Source organism: Xyrauchen texanus, chromosome 33 (genome assembly GCF_025860055.1).
Source record: "Xyrauchen texanus isolate HMW12.3.18 chromosome 33, RBS_HiC_50CHRs, whole genome shotgun sequence".
Lineage (NCBI taxonomy): Eukaryota > Metazoa > Chordata > Actinopteri > Cypriniformes > Catostomidae > Xyrauchen > Xyrauchen texanus.
In genome coordinates, this window is record NC_068308.1 from 14,586,439 (window position 1) to 14,602,004 (window position 15,566).

The following is a 15,566-nucleotide window of genomic DNA, read 5'->3' on the forward strand; positions in this document are numbered from 1 at the left end:
TGCGGCGTGCCGTGAATGTCAGCTGGTAAACCCACCGGCCACCCCAAAAGCGCCATTACGCCCTCTACCGTGTCGAGGTCCCCTTGAAAGAATTGGGATGGACCTCGTCGGGCCGATTAGAGCGGTCAGCACGCGGACATCAGCCGTGTTAGTCCTAGTGGATTGCGGCGACGCGATATCCGGAAGCAGTGCCTCTGAGCAACATCTCCGCGCGCGCAGTGTTGCAGGGGCACTCTTCAAGATAATCTCCGGTGGGGATTCGAAAGAAATCCTCACCGATCAAGGCACAACTTTTATGTCACGAACACTTCGCGAACTTTACGAGCTCTTGGGCATCAAATCGATTCAGCACTAGCGTTTACCATCCTCAGACAGATGGCCTAGTGGAGCGGTTTAATAGAAGCGCTCAAGAACATGATTCAGTAAATTGCATTACGATGACGCTAGAAATTGGGATAAGTGGCTAGACCCCTGTTGTTTCGCGATGCGAGAGGTCCGCAAGCCTCCACCGGGTTCTCCCGTTTGAGCTGCTGTGCAGGCGGCGCCCGCGGTGTCCTTGGCGTCATCCGCGAAGCATGGGAGGAGGACCTTCTAACAGTAAAAATGAAATTCAATTCGTTCTTGATCTTAGAGCAAAACTCCACACACTGGGGCTGACTAACACAGGAGAATTTGCTCCAAGCTCAAGAACGCTAACGCCGGCTGTATGACAGGGGTGCTCGGCTCACGAGGAATTTGCACGGGAGACAAGGTACTCATATTACTCCCAACATCGAGCTCTAAATTACTAGCCAAGTGGCAAGGACCCTTTGAGGTCACCACGGCGAGTGGGGATCTCGATTATGAGGTTATGCGTACCGATAGAGGCGGCGTCAAATTTATCACCTCAACCTCCTGAAATTATGGAGGGAGGCGGCCTCTGTGGCGTTAGCCCACGGTAGTGCGGAGAGGGCGGAGCTCGGACGGAGATAAACAAAGACTACAATCTCAACACTCCGGTCACTTGTGGAGACCAACTCTCACGCTGACAGCTCACAGAGGTTTCTGAGTTACAAAAGAGTTTGCGGACGTGTTTTCCCTCTCCGGGCCGTACAAACCTCATACAGCACCACATCGAGACCGAGCGGGCGCGGTGGTGCGTTGCCGCCTATAAACACCCGAACATAGAAAGAAAATGGATTCGGGAAGAATTAGATGCAATGCTTGATATGAGCGTAATAGAGGAATCCCACAGTGATTGGTCCAGCCGGTTGTTCTTGTTCCCAAGAGTGATGGGTCTGTTAGGTTCTGTGTGGATTACAGAAAAGTCAGCGGTGTCTAAATTTGGCGCGTACCCAATGCCCGTGTTGATGAACTGCTTTCGATCGGTTAGGTACTGCTTCGATTTTACTCGACCCTGGATTTAACAAAGGGTTATTGGCAGATCCCTTGACACCAATGTCCGCGAGAAAACAGCCTTCACCGCGCCGTTTGGATTACACCAATTTGTAACACTTCCTTTCGGTTTGTTTGGGGCACCAGCCACGTTTCAGCGACTCATGGATCGGATCCTCAGACCGCACACAGCGTCGCCGCTGCCTATTTAGATGACATCATCATTTATAGCAATGATTGGCGGCACATGCAACATCTGAGGGCGATCCTGAGATCGCTGCTGGCGGCAGGGCTCACAGCAAACCCTAAGAATCTTGCGGTTGAAGCGTGGAGGTACGGTATCTGGGGTTCCACTTGGGTCATGGCCAGGTGCGTCCCCAAATTGATAAGACCATGGCGATTGCGACTTGCCCTAGACCCAAGACCAAAAAGGGGTGAGGCAGTTCCTGGGGCTGGCTGGCTATTACAGAAGATTTGTATCTAATTATTCGGACGTCACCAGCCCGCTGACTGACCTCACTAAAAAGGGGCTCCAGATCCGGTCCAATGGTCGGAGCAGTGCCAACAGGCGTTCACGCAGATTAAAGCTGCACTTTGTGGGGGCGCTTTTGCATGCACCTGACTTCTCTCTCCCTTTTATTGCAGACGGACGCTTCAGACAGAGGGCTGGGGGCGTACTCTGCGCAGCTGGTGGAGGGAGGCGCCGGTGCTGTACATTAGCGGAAGCTCTCCTTAAGGAGACTAAGTACAGCACCGTGGAGAAGGAGTGTCTGGCCATCAAGTGGGCGGTCCTCACCCTCCGATACTACCTGCTGGGGCGGGCCTTCACCCTCAGTTCGGACCATGCCCCACTCCAGTGGCTCCACCGCATGAAGGATACTAACGCCCGGATCACCCGTTGGTATCTGGCCCTCCAGCCTTTAAGTTCAAGGTGGTCCACAGACCGGGGTGCAGATGGCTGCACCGACTTCCTCTCCAGAAATGGGGAGTGGTAGGCAGGCGGATGACGCCCGGCCTGAGTCGGGCGGTGGGGGTATGTGGCAGCGGGGGCGTGGTCAAGCGCCCGTCCGGAGAGAAAAGCGTAAGGGCTCACACCTGGGCTAAATTATGTCTAACACCTGTCTCTAATTGCAGTAGAGTGAGGAGAGCGGTTAAAATGCCAGCAGCGACAGAGGAGAGGGAGAGAGAACCCGTCGCCAACACAGAAAGAGATACCCACATTTAAACTGTCAGAAAAGAATTAAAAGAATCTTACCTTTGAAGCCAACGCTGTTTCCCGTGTCTTCCTTGACAAGAACCCTCACACAGCCCAAATAAAAACCCTGAAAAAAAGCTTTGGATTATTTAGTGATTCAGCTTTGCACTGTGATATGGCATAACACAAATGAGCTCAGACACAGATGTCATTTATGTTCAGCGACACCACTGTCTGTATCTAGTTTATGTTGCTTCTGACAATTGCTGTAATTCTGCAGCCGGCAATTAAAGAGACAAGCATAAAAGACATGATGTGAGAGGTGAAAGAGAACAGGGATTATTCATGGGTCCTGCAAATGTAAAATAAAGCCCTTGCTCAAGCCCTTGCTCAAGTACTTGCTTATGCACTTTAAAACGTCACCATACCCACTGCTCCGATAATGGAAGATATAATGGAGGCCAGTAAATGAAGACATTAAATGATGAAGATGCACTCTTTCATCCACTCCTTTCCTAATGATTTCAAAGATGAGAAAAGTGCAAAGTTTTCTCTTGTTTTTCTGAGGTCTCTGATTCAAGGTTGCTGTGGAAATGATGACCAGGTCTGCCATGGTTACAGGGACGAACGCAAGCTGCTTTCTTTAGGCATCAATAACGTCAGTATTGTTGTGGCTCTGCTGCCTCTTTGTGGCATATAACTTGGCATAAAAGAGTTTATGACCACTTCCCATAAATGAACAGTGGGTCAAAGCAAAATTTTACAGGATATAAAATGCCCAAATTAAACAGCTCTTTATAACTATGCACATTTTTCATGTTTGGAAAGTGGCTAAACGGGGCTCTTCACACATATCATTAAATCAACATTAACCTATTCAAATAATAGGCCTAAATAAAAAGAAATAAACTCTAGCAATGTTCTGAATAGATTACGACTAGTAGGATGGAAACTGTATGTACTGTGTACTACCTACTATTTATAAAAACTAGTATGCAAAAGAGTACTGTACACATTATGTAATGATAAACCCTTCAAACAGACATATGTAACAGTGTTGTTCCATGCATACAGACAATTTGCATTCTGTGCACTTTTCTGCATTCTTCAGAAATATGATGAGTTGCATAGTATCATATTCTGAACATACCTACTGATGGTTTACAATACTATAAATTAGTTCACACAGTGTTCAAAGTTGCACAGAGCAGCCACACTGCAACCATTATGAGTAATCTGGATAACCATTTACTGAAAATTAGATTTTTTTTGGGACTCAAATAGATATAATTAAGAAAACAAATAACACATAATAATAATAATAATAATTGATGCCTATAAATCTACAACAACATACCAAAATGTAGTCTAACAAAATTATTCTTGGTCAGTGGACCCCTAGAGGTCACAAAGAAACTCTTGAAAACAATTGAATAAGTCACACAAAAGGGGATCCATATGACGCTTTTGTGTTAGATGCATCCCATTGTGACTCACGGTTTTGAAGGCGTATAGTCATGCTTCCAATGTCAGCAATCAGGCAAGAGTAGCAGTTGCTCCACCTCCTGTATCAAAGAACTGGCAGTGCCACCACCTGGCTGCCCAATGTGTAAGGAGAAATGCAATATGAAAATAAGATGGCTTGCAGGCTTTGGAAAATGCTCTCCATTAATAATCATAGAATGTTTGAACTGTTAAGTGTTCAGATTCATCCGTGTCTGCACAAGATACACTGCACAGGAAAATTAAAAAATGAAGTTAAACTGTATCGTATCCATCTCTGATTGCAACTTTTTCTTTGTCATATGGTCAGGGCTTAAATCAGTAGTTCACCCAAAAATAGTCAAAATTGTCAAGCTCCTCCCAAACTTTCATTTCGAAAGCCATTATGCAGTGTCTGATGTGATATCGAAAATAAATTAGTGTTATGGATCTGCAGGCGTGTCTCCGTTCTGTGTCTTTTTTTTGGCAGAGGTGACTTAATTTTGGACCACTTTTTACTTCAAAAATTACAAAATGGCATTGCCCAAAGAGAAGACTGACTGTAATTTCAGAGTAATATGATTGCTATTAAAGGCATTAAGTAGACATCTGGATTTAGACTGCAATGAGATTAGGGGTGTTACTCAAGAGCTGTGTGATACCTGTGCTTCCTGACAGTGAAAAACCACACCATGAGAATGACTCTAGGCTGAGGGTGTGACAAGGCAAAGTATATATATATATATATATATATATATATTCTCACATATTCACTAGAAACACTATATATCATTTCTTACGCTTAAGAAAAGAAAAAAGCTTCCCCCAACCCATTCACATTCCATGTGGGAAAGACAACCCACTCATATTAACATTTGACATTTTGATATTATAGACAAAACAAATTGTGTGTCAAAAATAAGATTATACAGACCACGTTCCAACATTAGTGCAACAATCAAACCCCGAACTCCACCCCCGAACCAAACAAACAGAAAAAAGAAAAAAGTGTGCACGACAGCGCGAACTGGCGTCAATCCCTCTAAACTCAAAAGGTCCATGTATGCCTACGAGAGCCCCTACGACAACTTTGCCATTAGATTGCTCAAGTCCGGTGATTCTGCACAAATTTTGTGAGGCAAAATTACATAACAGAAAATACTTTGTAAAACGAATGTGTATATTCATTCACAGAACTGTCTCGAAGGTGTGTTCCTCCACAAAACAAATTCCAATCAATATGAAGCCATTCAGTTTCCTCAGACAGAAAAACATGTGTTCAGTGAGCCGGCTGTTTATGAGTGCAGCAGATGATGTAATAATTCCAATGTCCTGCAAAAAGAACTCCACAAAACAAATCACCAGCCAACAGGAGGCATAAGCACAAGGAACAAACAGTTTCATCCACAACTGTCCCGAAGGAGTTTTATTCCACAAAACAATCTCCAGCCACTAAGCGGAACCTGCACAAAAAGAAACAAAACAGGTGTCCCGGTTCCTCGAATGGTCAAGAGTCAAATTCACTCAGAGGCCGCAATAATAAATACACCATGACTTATTCAGTGTATCAACTTTATAAAAGACATCTTTTGTGTGAGCATGTAGATATTTTGCAGCCATCTCCAGCATCCACTCTCAATCTGGCCGGGAACCCCTGTGCAAATTCGATCCTCCATTAATGCAAACGTTTCTTGAAGGAGAAGTGTTATTCCACAAAACAAACTCCAGCCGCTAGGAAGAACCACCAAAACAGAAAAAAAATGGTGCCCAGTTTCCTCAGACAATCTAGTGTATGTTCAGCGAGTCAATCCACTCACATAAGAAACACCAAATGGCTTACTTACTCCAATGTATTAGTGAAGGACAGTGCTTTTTTGGGACACATAAATACTTCCTTCGCATCTATTCTCAGTTTGGCAGGAAACATCAGCGCAAAAGCGATCTTGAATTGAGGTAAGAGTTTCTTACATTCCTTGAATCGATCGCGTATCTCACTTGTAAAATTCACAAATCCGGGAACAAGAAAATATTGTGATTCTACCAAGAAAGCTTTCCTTTGCTCCTCGCCTTGCGCAACACGAGATCTTTATAGGATGATCTAAAAAATCTGGCCAGAATTGATTTCTCAATTGGCCTGTTTACCTCAGCCAATCTGTGAGCCGGGACTCTGTAAGCTCGCTCGATTTCAGGCTTGTGGCCTGTTATGTTGAGCAGACTCGGAAAGAGCTTGTCTAGGAATTTCACTATATCTTTACCCTCCTCATGTTATACCTGTGGCTCCTATTCTCAAGATCTTCACGCTTTTCAAGAATGTTTTCCAAATCAGCTTTGTTCCCCAGCGGATTATCAGATAATTCCCTCTCCGTTGACTGCAGATAATTGATCCACTTCTCAACATCTGCCACTCTTGTAACCAACTCAGAGAATTTTATTTCCATCACCGTAATCGATCGACGTATTACAGCAAGATCATCTAAGTCAGCAACAACCTTCGTCAGCATCAAAAACATGTTGGACAGTTGATGCTGAATTTCTTATCTTGCCGCGCCAACCAAATCGAGTCCCCGGTCAGCAGGCCAGACAGAGGTTTTATCTTGAGGACTTAAGTGCCTTTTAATGTCTCCAGAGCCCGACAATTTTGACCTCTTTGCCATATTTACCTCAAAGAACAAATATGTAACTGGGTGTATTGAATCTCACCAGATTATAACAAGAAAATAATTACAAAATCTGCAAAAAATGGATGAGGTACAGGGGGTGGAATGAGGCCACGGGTCTCTAAAGAATCAAAGTATGCGTTTAAGCGTTAAAGGAATAAATACAAAAAAATTCAAATTCTTAGGAACTGTAAAAAGCATTGTTTAAACATGACAGCTACTGAATCTTGCAGGTCTGAGTCTGACATCACATGTTGTCATGCTTTCTTTTTTGGCATAAATATTAAAGCTCAACAAGGACGGCACTGCTAATTTAAACATGAGATTTGAAAGAGGTGACATGCAAAATAAGCATTCTGATCAATGTCATATCTTTACTGGTATTAGCTTGATATTTAATAGATATTTAAGTTGTCATTAAATCAAAATATAATTTTAATTACTTGCACAGGAGTGAATACAAATTCCTGACCAATTCAAATTAGAGGTAATGAAATAATATAAATTCAGAAGATTCAGACGAACTGATAGTCTGCTCAAGCTTGAACTAAATATACAGTAACTGCTTTGCTAACACTTTACAATAAGTTTCCATTTGTTAACAGTACTGTAGTTAACAACATTAGTTAACATGAACTAACAATGAACAATACTTTTACTGCATTTATTAATCTTAGTTAATGTTCATTTCAAAATATACTAATTCAATTTGTTTTTATTAAAAGTTGTAACATTAGTTAATGCACTACGAACTAACATGAACTAACAATTGTATTTTGATTACTAACATTAACAAAGATTAATAAATGCTGTAAAATATATATTGTAAATTGTTTGTTCATGATACCTAATGCATTTACTAATGTTAACAAATGTACCTTATTGTGAAGTGTTACCACTGCTTCTTATCTTCTTATGTTAAGCTCTTTTTTTCATAAAGAGATCTAGAATATTCTGAAGATTTATCAGGATTGTGGTGGTAAATTGCATTTCACAATGTGTTCAGATAAATGTGAGTTGTCAATGTCAGAAATCCGAGCAAGAAGGCCATTATGATCTAGAAAATGGACATAATTACATTTATGCACTTCATTTCACAGACAGATGCTGAAAAGCATAGAGCAGATGGGCTTACTTGCAGAGTTCATTTCATAATATCTCCCTCTTCACATTGTAAGCTTTGACATTCTTGTTCCTCGACTTAATTACTCTTGCAAAGTTTTTTTTTAAACTAATGGCTGGTTTCCATGTACATAATACCAATATATGTGTTCTTGTAGAGAAAGAGCAAATATCACCAATAATTACAGTGATGAATCTGGTAATTGCCAACCAAAATAGATTCATTATGACTCTCTTATAAATGAGCACTTCTCTTTACAAGTCCAACTTGTCACAGTTATTGTACAGTATGCTAGTGGGAATGCAGAGACACCCTGCTATAAAACCGACATTTTTGAGGTAGCAAAGAGACAGGTGTGAATTAATGACTGATTTTGACTGGCCTTTTTCATCACAACAAAACCCCCGATGAGCGTGATTATTTCAGATTGTAAGCGAGAGAGTGTAGCATAGACAACAAATATCTCCAAAGCATGTGCCAGATTGAAAAGTGTAGAAACAAAGAGGGGCTAATGCTTTAAATCTCATTACCCAACTCTAGTGCCATGTCTGTGTTTCTTGTCTAATTAACCAGTAAACCTCATAGGGCAGACTGATTGAGCCAAGACTAGAGACAAACAAATGTACAGAGTGTTCTGATCATTATATTTTTCAGTATCATTTAAACAGTATTGTAATACCTTGCTGTTATACTTTATAATATAATATTTTGGATCTGATCTGATACACCGATTAATACAAATGTTTATTTTATTCTATAATGCACTAACTGTATATGGGTAGTGTATGAAACACTTTTGAGAAATTGACGTTCTGCGGTGTTACACGCTTTACTCCATTTATTACAACTTTAAACATTATTTAATATTCTTTAATAATTAGTATGCATGCAGTATTGATGCCTCTTATTAAAGGTGCACTCGGTAAGTTTTTCCTCATTAAAAAGTTTAACTCCTAAAGACATGAATTGTAATTTGTTACAAGTTCAGTCACATCAGTAACCTTATAAAAGCTGTTTTATTCTACATGGAGAGGGTCCACATGGGAGCTTCCATGTTAGAATTACATGACCAGCCGAATACTACTCACTTAATCTCAGTAACAGTTCTGTTATTTGACACTTTCATCCATTGATTTCATAATCATGGCTGACTGTGAATACAAAATTTCTACAATGGCATCTGAAAATGAAAACTATTGTTCCCCTTCTGTCGCTCTCTTACGTTGTGTCAGAGAACGACACTAGGGGTCTCTCTTGAGCGCCGATATTCACCTCTGTACTATGAAAAAAGGCCAATGAGAGTTGGCAGCCAGTATTTGCATGTCCGCCCCGGACATACGGGTATTTAAGCGGCGCAAATACGGGAGTTCATTCAGAAAATTTCTTCGAGCCGATGGTGCGTGTTTGCAGTTTGCTGCGTGACTACACACCGAGTTCCTGCTATCCTCTGCTGCATGCTGTTGGATTCTGCGGCGCACAACAGCGGCTTTCTCCTGGTTGCACGGCTGTGCACTTCCTGCCCCTGAGCGCATCGACAGTTGCAGAAATAAGAAAGATCTCTCACGAGTCTTTCTTTCATAAAAGAGTTATTTCCTTCTAAAAGAGTAATTTCTCTAAAAGAGCAAAAACACAGCGGCGTGAGCGTCCTTTTAAGGACTGCGTCTTTTAAAGATGCCCTTCCGCCCCTGTGTTGTTCCTGGATCGTGGTAGAGTACTCTCCGCTTCCGGCGGCCACAGGCGTTGTCTCGTGTGTCTGGGCAGTGATCACACCGAGGCTGCGTTTGTGGATGGTTCATGTTCTCACTGCGAGAACATGACCATGACAACGTTGCGGTCGCGGCTGGCTTACAATCGTAAGCAAGCCACTCCAGCCGCCCCGTGTCGCTCCTTCTTCCCACGGGATTGAGGGCGATGCGGCTGGCGATGGAGGCGATTTGGGGATGGCAGCGGGTGCAGCTCTGCCGAGTACGCCCCTCGGACCACCCGCACCCGGCACGCTCGTTGACTCCGTCATCGCTCGAGGTGGCGGCGACTCGCCTCACAGCCAGTCTGCCTACCCTCAGGCGATGGAAGCAGATGAGTTCGCCGCGACATCGGAGGGCGTGGGCTCTGACGCTGAGGGCTCCTCTGGGCTGCCGCCGGGCTTGCACGCCCAGCAGGAGGCCGACAGCGCAGATGTCCGATATGCTTTCCGGGCAGCCAATAGCGTGGGCCTGGATTGGAACCCTCCATCCTCCCCGCAGCCATCACGGCTAGACGATTGGTTTTTGGGCGTGGGCGCGCTCACAGCCTCGCCCCCAGTACCTTTCTTCCGGAGGTGCATGATGAGCTGGCGTCTTCGTGGAGAGCACCCCTCTCCACTCGTCGTGCCACCTGCTCATCCGCCCTCGCCACCCTCGACGGCGGAGCGCGCCACGGGTACACGGAGATCCCCCAGGTGGATAGAGCTGTTGCGATCCATCTATGCCCCGGAAGCACTACCACCTGGCGGGGCCACCCTGTACTCCCTTCCCGGTCCAGTAGAGCAACATCCTCGCTCACCGCGAAGGCCTACAGCGCTACCGGACACGCCGCTTCCGCCCTGCATGCCATGGCTCTCCTGCAGGTCCATCAAGCCAAGGCACTCCGCAACATGCACGGGGGTGGCCCTGATCCCGACACGCTGCAGGAACTGCGCTCAGCGACCGACCTCGCCCTGAGAGCAACGAAGGTCACAGCGTGGGCACTCGGGCAGGCGATGGCCACTCTGGTGGTCCAGGAACGTCAAATGGCTGGACTTGGTTGAGATGCGTGAAGCCGACAAGACTCGCTTCCTCAACGCCCCTGTCTCCCAGTTCGGCCTCTTCGGCGACACCGTGGAGGACTTTGCCCAGCAGTTCTCCCTGGTGAAGAAGCAGACGGAGGCCATTTCTCACATCATGCCGCGCCGCAAGCCTGCCGCCACGGCCCAGGCCCCATCTGCTCGCCGAGGGCGTCCTCCTGCGGCCAGAAGACCTTCTGCTCCGCCCCAACCTGGGCCCAGCTCTCAGCCCCAGCGTCGAGCAAACCGCAGGAAGCGTACGCCCCCTGCCTCACGGACCCCGTCGAGGACCCGGAAGGCTCCCAGACGTCCCTGAGACAGCGGACCCAGAGGACGAGAAGTTAGCTCCGGAGATGGTGAGACCGCTCCGTCCCCCGGTGGAGGGCCGGGAGGAGAATCTTGTGTTTTTTCATTTGCCGCACGTACCCAAATTCTCAATAAAAGCTATTTCCTTTACCTCTGGGTCACATGGCCCGCAAATGCCGTTCTCACGGCACTTTTGTTTCAGGCCTCAACAGTCCCGGCGCCCAGGATGCGGTGCTCCCGCCCTCAGCCCCACGACTGTTCTCCAGCCGGCCGGTTCAGACGAGTCCAGAGGACGCCAACATCAGACCTCCTCCTCTGTCACGAACCCGCCCCCTGCCGGGTGCGCGGAACAAGGTAAGTGCTTTGAGCTTATTCTCAGCACCAGAGCCTCGGGACGCCACAGAGCCTCCCGACGCTGCGTTACCTGTTCCGCACCGCTGCGAAGCCCCGCCGGGTACATCCAAAATACTTGTCCCCTTGGTGCCCCTAGCACAGAGCGCAGAGGCATGGCTTTCTCTGCCCAGCTCGTCACGCTGGCTGCACCGGACCATTCGACTCGGTTATGCAATTCAGTTTGCCAGGTCTCCGCCCCCCTTCCTGGGCGTTCGTTCCTCCGCAGTGCACGGCAAACATGCCCTCTCCCTGCGCGAGGAAATCGCCTCCCTTCTAATCAAGGACACGATAGAGCCTGTCCCTCCAACCGAAACGAAGAAGGGTTTCTACAGCCCTTACTTCGTTGTACCCAAGAAAGGCGGTGGCATACGACCGATCTTGGACCTGCGAGTTTTCAATCGGACCCTGTCCAAACTCCCGTTCAAAATGCTCACCCAGAAACAAATCCTATCTGGCGTTCGGCATCTAGATTGGTTCGCAGCGGTAGACCTGAAGGACGCGTACTTTCATTTCTCAGTTCGACACCGACCCTTTCTACGGTTCGCATTCGACGGCCAGGCGTATCAGTACAAGGTCCTCCCCTTCGGCCTGTCTCTGTCCCCTCGCGTCTTCACGAAGGTCGCAGAGGCGGCTCTTGCCCCGCTACGAGGAGCGGGCATACGCATACTCAATTACCTCGACGATTGGCTCATTCTGGCCCCCTCGCAGGAATTACTATGTGCACACAGAGACCAGGTGCTCGAGCACCTCCGCCGCTTGGGGCTTCAGGTCAACTGGGAGAAGAGCAAGCTCACCCCAGTCCAGAGCATCTCTTTTCTCGGTTTGGAGTTAGACTCAGTCTCAATGACAGCACGTCTCTCCAACGAGCGTGCTCAGTCAGTGCTGGAATGCCTCGCTTCCTTCAAGCCAGGCACCGTGGTCCCGTTGAAACGTTTCCAACAGCTCCTGGGGCATATGGCATCCTCCGCGGCGGTCGCGCCACTAGGGTTGATGCATATGAGACCACTTCAGCATTGGCTCCAGACTCGAGTCCCGAGACGAGCATGGCGCCACGGCACGCACGGCGTGGAAATTACCACTGCCTGCCTCCAAACCTTCAAACCCTGGACAGACCTCTGCTTTCTTCGGGCAGGGGTACCCTTGCAGCAGGTGTCCCGTCGCGTTCTGGTTACAACCGACGCCTCCAAATTGGGTTGGGCGCCGTGTGCAACGGGCGCGCAGCCGCAGGCCGGTGGAACCAAGGCCGCTGCGCTGGCACATCAACTGCCTAGAGCTGCTGGCCGTTCGTCTTGCCCTGAAGAAATTTCTTCCGATGATTTGTGGCAAACATGTCCTGGTCAGGACAGACAGCACCACGGTGGTGGCTTACATAAACCGCCAAGGCGGAGTACGCTCCCCCCACATGTCACAGCTCGCCCGTCGTCCCCTCCTTTGGAGTCAGCAGCGACTGGAGTCGCTGCGCGCCACTCACATCCCCGGCAACCTCAATGTGATAGCGGACGCGCTGTCAAGACAAACCTTGCCTGGCGGAGAGTGGAGGCTCCACCCCCAATCGGTCCAGCTGATTTGGGACAGGTTCGGCAAGGCCCAGGTAGACCTGTTTGCCTCCCAGGAAACCTCCCACTGTCCGCTCTGGTATGCCCTCACAGAGGCTCCCCTGGGGACAGATGCTCTGGCACACAGCTGGCCCGTGGGGCTGCGCAAGTACGCTTTTCCCCCAGTGAGCCTTCTTGCACAGGTGCTATGCAAGGTCAGGGAGGACAAGGAGCAAGTCACTCTGGTGGCCCCCTACTGGCCCAACCGGACGTGGTTTTCGGATCTCACGCTCCTTATGACAGCCCCTCCCTGGCGAATTCCCCTGAGGAAGGACCTTCTTTCTCAGGGACGGGGCACGCTCTGGCACCCACGCCCAGACCTCTGGAAACTCCACGTCTGGTCCCTGGACGGGACGCGGAGGTTCTAGCCGGCCTACCTTTAGCCGTCATAGACACTATTAACCAAGCCAGAGCCCCTTCGACCAGGCATCTTTACGCCCTGAAGTGGCGTCTGTTCGCGAACTGGTGTTCTTCCCGAGCCGAAGACCCGCAGAAGTGCGCAGTTAGGTCAGTGCTCGTGTTTCTTCAGGAGAGGCTGGAGAGGAGGCTGTCCCCCTCCACCCTCAAGGTGTATGTTGCTGCTATCGTGGCCCACCATGACACGGTAGACGGCAAGTCTCTTGGCAAGCACGACTTAATCGTCAGGTTCCTAAAAGGTGCCCGGAGGATGATTCCTCCCGGCCTAACCTATTTCCCTCCTGGGATCTCTCGGTCGTCCTGATGGGACTCCGGAGACCCCCCTTCGAGCCGCTTGACTCAGTTGGACTCAGGGCCCTCTCTCTCAAGACTGCCCTGCTGATCGCTTCGCCTCCATCAAGAGGGTCGGGGACCTGCATGCGTTCTCTGTTAGCGACGCCTGCCTGGAGTTCGGTCCGGCAGACACTTTCGTGATCCTAAGACCGCGACCGGGCTACGTGCCCAAGGTTCCTACCACACCCTTCAGGGATCAGGTGGTGAACCTGCAAGCGCTGCCCGGGAGGAGGCAGACCCAGCCCTCACTGCTGTCCGGTGCGTGCCTTACGTATTTACCTGGACCGCACACAGAGCACCAGACGCTCTGAGCAGCTCTTCGTCTGCTTTGGGGACAGCAGAAAGGGAACGCTGTCTCCAAGCAGAGACTACGCCCATTGGGTTGTCGATGCCATTTCCCTGGCTTATCACACCCAGGCCGTGCCCCCCTTTGCGGGTCCGAGCCCACTCCACCAGGAGTGTTAGCGTCCTCATGGGCACTGGCTAGGGGCACTGCCCTAGCAGACATTTGTAGAGCTGCGGGCTGGGCAACACCTAACACTTTTGCGAGATTCTACAATCTCCGAGTTGAGTCAGTTTCGGTCCCGTGTTCTCTCAGGTACCGAGCCCGTAGAACTCGGTGGCACGCCGACGATCTGACCGGTGGATGGACCCAGCGCCCTTCCCCTAACCAGGGGAAACAGTGCGCCTTCTTCCCAGGAGATCCCAGGCTTGGGACACTGGTTGGCTCCTCCCCTAGCCCTTGCGGGTCGCAGTTCTCGTGGAGGGACTCGCCGACCCAAACCACTGCGGGTACCGCTAGCTACCCTGTACTGGTATAGGGGCCCCACAGGTAAGGCCTCCTGCTCGGACTCCCCTGTGTGTAAAACCACGGTTCTGTCCCCTCACGTGAGTTGACGCCGTGTTTCCCTTAGGCAGTCACAGCTACCTCAGGTGCCGTGCTGTGTGCTCCCCTCTCTGAGGCTGGTGCTACCACCGCACTACTGTTCCGCATAAGGCCTAGGTATAGGCCATGCGATGTATGTGCCACTCAAATTTGCCTCCCCTCCGGGTAGGTGTGGCCTCCGCTGGGTCTTCCCCGCCCTACCAAGGGCTAAGACCCCCTTCCCTCAATGCGTGTAAGGGCCCCGGCCGTAGTTGCTCTATGCGAGAAACATAGAGAGAAAAGAGGCCCAGCCAGGCTGGCCCGTTCCCATGTTGGCGGCCGTCACCTTGTTCCCCCTCCGGGTAACGATAAGGAATCCTGATGGCTTAAATGGGGCATTGGGGAAGGGTACGTGCGGCCTGATACAGTTGGTCGTTCTGCACGTAGGAATACCTGCTCGCTCCTGTATCAGTGGATCACGTACACGGCTCAGCGCATGGCGCTTTTTAAGTGGACCCCTAGGGTCGTTCTCTGACACAACGTAAGAGAGCGACAGAAGGGGAACGTCTAGGTTACGTATGTAACCTCAGTTCCCCAATGGAGGGAACGAGACGTTGTGTCCCCCTTGCCACGTCGCTGAGCCGAGCCACTGTTGTGGCCGGACCATTTCCGGCTCCTCAGAAAATCCTGAATGAACTCCCGTATTTGCGCCGCTTAAATACCCGTATGTCCGGGGGCGGGACATGCAAATACTGGCTGCCAACTCTCATTGGCCTTTTTTCATAGTACAGAGGTGAATATCGGCGCTCAAGAGAGACCCCTAGTGTCGTTCTCTGACACAACGTCTCGTTCCCTCCATCGGGGAACTGAGGTTACATACGTAACCTAGACGATTTTAATTGATGCTGCATCCAAGCCGCTATGTGTCAGTGTAAATCCAAGATGACACAAAGACTAAAGTTACTGAGTGCCCCTTTAAATATGGAGTATTTGTACTTTTAAAACTTTATTTGTCACACCACAGGA